The following is an 8703-nucleotide window of genomic DNA, read 5'->3' on the forward strand; positions in this document are numbered from 1 at the left end:
CCTTATATGTAAATGAAATAAATAAGCCATAAACATGTAAACACAGAGACAAGGGATTCAAAGAGGAGAATTGATCTTTGCTGTGAATGTACCTAAAGCTCTGGTGGCCAGGGTCTAAATTGTGCTAACTGAAAGATTTGGAGCCAGCTACATACAAACTGCTGCTGTAGGTTTTTGAAGAATGTGGGGAAAGTGTTGATTATATAATGTAACTGGGAATAAATCAGAATACAGAACTGTATATCCAATTAACTCTGTAAGAAAGAGTGGGAAACAGTAACCCTGCATGGAAAAGTTATCTCTGATAGTATAAATATATATTATAAAGTATCAATAATGAGCTTATATAAATTTTGTAATCAAACACTTAAATAATATATAATTTAATTGGATCCTTATAAAGGAATGGATTCCTGGATCATTATATCTTTGTCTGATTTTCTCCATATAATCTGTTGTCACTTTTCCTGTGAAAATAATTTGTAAATTGTGGATTTGCTGTCTCTATGGAAGATAAAATATTCTGTCTCTTATAAAGCCAGGGTTGAGCTACTAATTGTGATACTCTCCAATTTCCATTATCAAAATTACATCCACATGACATAATATTGCTTTTTTTCCTAAGGTAAAATAGTTCGGTTCAGGCAAGTTTCTTTGATTAGACACTGAAAAAACTTCTTTAAAAGCATTGCATCAACATGGGGATGTAGCTCAGTGGTAGAGCGCATGCTTTGCATGTATGAGGTCCTGGGTTCAATTCCCAGCATCTCCACTTTCTTCTTGTTTAATTCTTGGAAAATATAGCTAGTGCACCTACAGATTTGAATTTAAAAAAATTACATCAAGATAAATATAATTAACACTGCTTTATGTTATATTATGAGGTTAAGAGAGTAAATCCAAGAAAAAAATATTTGCTTTTTTCTATTTGTTTAATGTCCATAAAGAAGGCTGAACATCAAACAACTGATGCTTTCTAATTGTGGTGCTAGAGAAGACTCTTGAGAGTCCCTTGGACAGCAAGGAGACCAAACTAGTCCATCCTAAAGGAAATCAACCCTGAATATTCATTGGAAGGACTGATGCTGAAGCTGAAGCTTCAATACCTTGGTCACCTGATGCAAAGAACTGACTCATTTGTAAAGACCCTGATGCTAGGAGTGATTTAAGGCGGGAGGAGAAGGGGACAACAGAGGATGAGCTGGTTGAATGGCATCACCGAATCAATGGACATGAGTTTGAGTAGACTCCGGGAGTTGGTGTTGGACAGGGAAGCCTAGCGTACTGCATTCCATGGGGTTGCAGAGTCAGACACGACTGAGCAACTGAACAATAATATCTATATGAGATGATGGATATTCACTTACTGTGATCATCATTTTATGATGTGTGCATGTCAAACCACTGTTCTGTACACCTTAAACTTATACAGTGCTGTAAGTCAATTATCGCAATAAACTAGAAGAAAAATAGTTTTTGAATATCAAAAAAGAAAGAAAAAAAAAAAAAGAAAAACTGCTGTGGGAGCCAAACAAGAAACAGCATTTGTGCTGGATTTTGGAAGCTCTTATAATAGCGCGTGACTGCCAGTAGGTGATGGAGATCATACATGGGAGCTTTCTTAATATGAACCTGAAATCCCAGACAAATGACCAACATACCACAGAAAATAAGTGATTTAACTGAAAGTTAGGTAGCTGTGTCCTTGGGTATTCATTGGCTTGATTCTGTTTCTGAGATTATCTGGTTATTAAATAATATCAAAGAGAAAGAGTCACAAACAAGGGCATAAATTCCACCTCTCCTTCACTGTAAATAGAAAGTTCTTCTTTGAGTCACAATTAGTTCTGGAAGGGGAAAACATGTACACCCATGGTGGATTCATGTCAATGTATGGCAAAACAAATACAATATTGTAAAGTTAAAAAATAGAAAATAAACTAATTAAAAGTCTAAAAAAAAAAAAAAGAGATGGGAGAGGTAAGCACCTTGTACTGCAAGCACCTTATTTCAGCTTGTCAGGATCAGTGGTCAGAGGAGCCTAGTGGACTACAGTCCATGGGGTTGCAGGGTTCGACATGACTGAGCACTAGTCAGCAGCAGCATGATGGGTGGGGTTATAAAGATGAGGGGACTAGGATTTACTAGGACCTGGATATTAGAAACACAGATGTACCCAGGTAGTCCTTGGAACAACTTGTGATTCATCCTGTATAGAACAGAGTCATTCACTTTGCTTCTAGCATTTCTGAGACGGTGGCCCAGACCCAGCTCTTCCACTGTTCAGCCTTAAGTAAGTCATTTAGCACCTATTATCCTTGAGTTCCCAATGGCTCAGTGGGTAAAGAATCTATCTATAATACAGAAGATCCTGGAGTTGTGGGTTTGATCCCTGGGTCAGGAAGATCCCTTGTGGGGGGTGGCAATGATGACCCCCTCTAATATTTTTGCTGGAAAACATGACCGAGTGACGAAGCATACACACAGCCTTGAGTTCAGATTCGTAAAATGAAGAACTATGTTCTGTTTCTTGCATGAATGTGAAGTAAATTAAAGAAGGTATGTGAAAAAAACATTATCTGGTAAATTGTAAGTTTGTGAAAATGACTGGGTTTTCCTTTCCCTTTTGTTACCTCTTTCCGTAACGTCATGCAGAATGAAAGCTTGCAGCAGTAGAGGAATATATTTCTGAGAATCCAGGTCTGTTTTTTCCGGGAACCGAGTGCAACCACAGATTCCTAATAGATGATGCATTCAGCTCGGGTTTTCCTAAATGGAGCATCTCTGGACCAGAATCTAACTATACCTGGAATTCTCCATAGCTCAGAGGGTGATTTCACATGGGCACTGGATTTGGGCAACTCTTTGATGCTGTACATATAAATATGCTGATTTGTATAAATATTTTTTTCTATCACATTACAAGATTGTGGGATTCCATTTGCATCCCCCGGCTGATCTCATTATACACTATTTTATCTCCCACTTTCTATTTGTCCCCAGTTAATTGGGTCCTGTGGTGCTTCAGAATTTCAGATTTTGGCTTATAAGTACATTGGTGTTGATAAAGTGAGGTTATATGTAGAAAGGAAGTACAGGAGGCTTCCTGGAGGCCTTATCTCCTTCCTTAATGTCTATTAAGTCAACGTTTGGGGGTTTTATCTGCCTATGCCCAGCATTCTGATAGGCAATATACCCAAACATACCTCCTCTCCTCATTAAGTTGATTCTGTTTCAACTTTCCCATCAAGATGCTCTGCCTCAGTGAACATTTGGCCTCATGGCTGTTTTTTTTTATTTCCAGTTTGTCAGTTTGAAAAACGGTGACTGCCTATCTGCCTTTCCCATTTTGCAGCATCAGCAGAATTAGCCGGGTGCTTCCTGTTCGCAGAAGGCTCGCCATCACCTTCCACCAGAGGCGCTGAGTCTGCACAGCTGGCCAAGATCAGCAGATGGCTGGCAGGGGACTCAGCCCGGGATTGCGCTGGTTGAAAAGACACAGGCTTGGAATGTGTGCTCCAGGCACCAGCAGTGAGTAAGTTTCCACTGGGACAAAGCAGCTGAGCAGGGGAGACCACGTGGAAGGTGAGGGGAAGAAGCGGGGGGTGGGGGGGAAGAAGAGGCAGGAGGGCCATGCTGAGTCTCTCTAAGGCTCCCCCTTTATTAGACTAATGAAACATATGCCAATTTCTAATTCTAGAAGTAGTTGCATGTACCATGAAATTCTCTGTCAAAGAGCTTGTGGAAATCCAGATACACCTGGCTCCCTCTTTTAAGTTCCATTTCTTCTCCCTTTGCTATTCTCACTTGTACATGTCTGACAGCACGCAGCTCAGAGGTCATCTTCCCTTTCCATCCCTACATCCTCAGCATGGTGGATTCATCCTTTATCTGTGCTCTCACACATACCTACTCTCAGCCCTATCTTCACACATACCACGTTGAGTTGTGACCGTTCACTTGCCTGCCTTTTCTACACAACATCAGATGATCCAATTGATTCATCTCTGCACCCAAGAGGTAAGGGTTTGGTGAGAAAAGGAGAGACGCATTGAGGTAATGACCAACCCTACAAGGACCATAGTGTCTGCCGACCATGTGAGAATGGCCTCCAGCAGGGTCATACAGGTGGAATGAAGGGTAATTTGAATCATGTCACCACTACATTGAGCCTGGCACCATTCCTGACAGGTGGTAGATTTCCAACAACGTTGTCTTCACTCTATGAACAAATATTTGAACAAATAGATGGATGAAGGAACAGGTGAATAAATGAAGGAAGGAATGGTTTTCATTCAGTCTCCTGCTTTACCATAAGACTGTCAAAACAAGAGATAAGACATTAGTTTAGATAAAGCACTATTTGGAAAACACTGGTATAGGTTAGTAAAAATCAATGAATCTAAGTTCCTCAGAATAACATAAATAAAATAGAAAAAAAAATCTATAGGTTTGGGTTAGGTAGTTTCTATGAAATACCCAATGTGTGAGTGGAAATGCCCTTTCTATTCTTCAAAGATGACCATTTTGGCATTTGAACTTTCTTTAGAGAAAGATCAGTGACCCCTCCATTGATGTGTTATATGAACATTGCAGTTAATATATGGGATTTGTGCTGAGTATGGACAGTGTTTCAAAACAACATGTGTGGTGGTGGAAACAAGCAATTTGGTTCATGCTACATTAAAAATAATCATAAAAATAAAAGAAACAATGATGAGTTTAAATTCCATCTCAAAAAATTTGCACGTAGTTTTACAAAGATTGGTACCCATACCACACTGAAGGGCTGCTGCTGCCACCAAGTCACTTCAGTCGTGTCCGACTCTGTGCGACCCCGTAGACGGTGGCCCACCAGGCTCCCCGTCCCTGGGATTCTCCAGGCAAGAACACTGGAGTGGGTTGCCATTCCCTTCTCCAATGCATGAAAGTGAAAAGTGAAAGTGAAGTCGCTCAGTCATGTCCAACTCTTCGCGATCCCATGGACTGCAGCCTACCAGGCTCCTCCATCCATGGGATTTTCCAGGCAAGAGTACTGGAGTGGGGTGCCGTTGCCTTCTCTGCACTGAAGGGCACATCACTGCAATTATTAAAGATCCCTATTTTTCTCAAAGCAATTACGGAAAAAAAAAATACCACACTAAACAATGCTTCAGTGGGCTAAAACTCTCTCCATTTGAACCATTTGTTTCTTTTTTTTTTTTAATAAGCATTCACGCATCAGCTAAAGAAAAAAAAAATACATCTATAAAATTGGCAAACATCATGGAAATGCACCTCCCTTCTGAAACCTGTTAACTGAAAGGAGAACAAGAGAACATAATTGTCTAGCTAAAAGGACCCCCATAACAAAAATGATTAGAAAGCTTTTATGTATTTCCTAAACCACTTCTCCTCCAGCTGGTTTTTGGCCAACCTTGGATCTATAAAAGCCAACTATCAGCTTTTTAATCATTTTATGACTCAGGGTTGCAGTAAACATATTTTTTTGCGTGCAGTCTTTATATTTGTTCATTTTTTCATTGACTCAGAAAATGTTGTTTTGCGATTTTTCTATGCTCCAGTCACTCTGCTGGACACTTAAGATGCTGTGGTGCCTGAAGTTGATGTGTTTCTAGGTATAATGAAGGTTATAGTAGGGGGAAGGGGAGCATAATATAAAATATAATCAAACATTAAATATATAATTGCGCAGTTGACTAACCATCATATTCCTATCAATTGAGTAACCATCTTGATAGGCTCCAGAGTTTGACATCCAAGTATAACAAGGGGGCTTGGCTAATTGGCCAACCTTGGATCACTCCTTTGAGAGGTAATAATATATTTGCTGAGATCTAAAGGATTAATAGTTTTAATAGGCAGCAATGTTGAAAGAGTGTTATAGGTGGGGAGGGTGGGGGCAGCATTATGTGAATGCCCCTGGAGGAGGAGTTTGAGCATATTATTTCATCTGTGTCTACATGCATCAAGTATTTTTTGCCAATCAAGTATTTTCTCAGCTCAGTTCTGTTCCAGTTTTCAGGGACCATAGACTAGTGGGGCCAACAGAGGAGCCAGGACCTGTCTCAGCTCTAAGGAGCATCGCAGTCTAGTGGAAGAAACCAAGGCACAAGGCAGAGTTCCAGCCTCAGTCACACTTTTTCTGTCCTTTCAGAATTTAATGGGCAGTGCAAGATATAGACAGAGGCTAGAAAAGTCTAATAGTTTAATAAGATATCCCTGGACTTGGTGACACAATGCCAGCCAGTTCTCACTTGCCAGGGGTGTCAACCCCAGCGGTATCCCTGCTCTATGGAGGGGCTGCTGGGGGTTCCTACTGAGCAGACTCGAAGCTACCTCTAACATCTTCCTGTGCAGAGACTTAGCTAAACTCCCAGCTGCATATACGCAAGGTGTCCTGAAGCAGAGAATGAAATTATCCCAGCTTGCCCGCCCTCGTTTATGTGCAAAGAAGCCCCAAAGATCTGGGAATAACAGAAGCCTCTGCCAAGAGACTCTAAGAGTATCCACTTGGCCCCTTGCTACAGTGAGGCTGTTGCCTCCTTGACTAGTTCCTAGATTATGTTTGAGGCATTCAGTCTTGGAAAAACCGACTTTCAAGATCAGACCTTAGTCTTCAAGTTTTCCCTCCTATCCATTGAGATATTCAAAAAAATTAGAGTAACAGTGTATGTGCTTGCTAAGCCCTTTGCGACCCTATGGACTGTAGATCACCAGGCTCCTCTGTTTATGGGATTTCCCAAGCAAGGATACTAGAGTGGCTTGCTATTTCCTGCTCCATGGGATCTTGCCAACCCATGGATCAGACCCATGTCTCGTATGTCTCCTACATTTACAGGTGGTTCTTTACCACTTGCACCACCTGGGAAGCCCCAGTGCAATAAGATAAGTATCATTATCCTCACTTCAGAGATAAGAAAATCAAGGCACAAGGAAGTTAAGCAACTTGCTAAAGTCACACAGTAAAAAGTAGATGAGTTGGAAATTAACCCAGGTGGTCTGACTCCACAGCCTGCCTTCTTCACGTCCCGACCATGCTGCCTGGCAGAACACCAACCAGCATTTATGACGAAGCCCAAGGCTCTGGTTTAGCTGAGGTTGGGTTGCAGATTTAAGGAGTGCTTTAACTGGGGCTCTTTTGGCTGGCAAGGAACAAAGACTCACTCAAGTGGGCTTAAGGAAGAAGAGATGGGATAGTTTAAGGATGCACATGAGTTGGCAGAAAGGACAGAATCTCACAGGTATCGTGAAAAGTAGTTTTTGATCTCATTGCACTGACATGGCAGATGGAGTCTGTGTATGGGCCCCTGGGGGCTCCAGGCACCTTGGCAGGGAAATTTGTAGATCTGTGCTAACTGCTTAGTTCTCCTAGTCTAACTCACATCTTCTCTGTGTCTACTGCCCTCTGGCCTCCTAGCATCCTGCCTTGTGTTCTCCATTCTGTACCCATTGCTTCTTGTTCATACCTCCTGATCCCTCTTGGCCTGGGATACACACTGCAGCAGACACAAACTGCCAGTGTCTCACCCACACTCCCTGGCCCACACCCTGCTCACCTGCAGCCCAAGTGGACGGGTTCTTTTGAACGCTGACAGCATCCTTCTTCAAGCACCTGCATCTCTCTGCTGGTTCACCTGAGGCTGTCTCCCGATGGGTGCTCACTGAGGCCACCTGCAGGGCATCCTACAGGGGCACCTCCACCCAATGAGGGTTGGGAGTTAAAAGATAAGCATCCCAGCTCCTCACAGGTGGATCTGTTACCGTCACCTCAGAGGGTACCCAAGAGAGGGTGGACAGGTAGTAGTATAACAGGAAAAGACAGTGTGGATCTAGACGCCATTAGAAAAGAAACCAAAGTTAATGATGTACTTATGTTGGACTGGGATTTTAACAGAGGCATTGTTGATGTTTTTATACAAATTTATGCAGATTAGAAAGCAAAGGTTCAGGGCTGGTGTTTAAGGGACCTCAGGTATAGTTCTCTACAGTCATTGTTTTTCCCCAAGGGATAGATTAAGCCAACATGTCAAGGACTCAGTGATTGTAGGTATTGACTAGATTGAAATCAATACATTCAGCTGAAAACATGTGGGTGAGTGAACTGATCAGCAAGGGCCTGTTTCACAACCTGGCAAAAGGCATGAGCCTCCTGTGCTACAATCTCTCAGAAAACACAGCACAAATCTCTTTGCCACAGAATCAGCACAGCCCCACCCTAGATCTGCCATTAAACTGCAATTTGGTGCCAAGAAAATGGTGTCACACTGATAATTTCTGCTTGATGAGCATTTATGACTTTCAAAAAAGAACAACAACAAAAAAGCTTACTATTTACCTAAAGTCTTTAGATTTAAACTCTGAATAAAATAGCTACAAAAATGAGGCAAAACTGGCGTGGGGAGAACAAAGTCTCTGTACCTTCCTTCCTATCCCATCACAGAACCTTTAGACCTGAGATTTGAGACAAAATCAGCTTCTCAGAATGTCTCCCCAACACCCTCCCCACCCAAACTACATCTCTAGCCAGGTAGTTTATAAATATATTCACTAAAATATCTGTGTCTCACTTCCCAATCTTCCCTGGAATCTGAACTTTATTAGAAAATCTGCTATTAGGACTCCGTTTTCTCCTTTCCCCGAGACAAGGTGTGTCAGTCACAGGCACTATTCACATTTACATCAACATTCTGCACATCATGT

The 8703-nt window shown here is 41.8% G+C and overlaps 1 non-coding gene across 1 annotated transcript; it reads left to right on the forward strand.

Annotated features, from left to right (window-relative positions):
- The first annotated feature begins 700 nt into the window (after positions 1-700).
- TRNAA-UGC (transfer RNA alanine (anticodon UGC)) lies at positions 701-772 on the forward strand. The gene has a single exon. It is a non-coding gene; the product is annotated as a tRNA-Ala (tRNA).
- The last annotated feature ends 7931 nt before the right edge of the window (positions 773-8703 follow it).

Source organism: Giraffa tippelskirchi, chromosome 1 (genome assembly GCF_054371585.1).
Source record: "Giraffa tippelskirchi isolate mGirTip1 chromosome 1, T2T-mGirTip1v1.2.pri, whole genome shotgun sequence".
Classification (NCBI taxonomy): domain Eukaryota; kingdom Metazoa; phylum Chordata; class Mammalia; order Artiodactyla; family Giraffidae; genus Giraffa; species Giraffa tippelskirchi.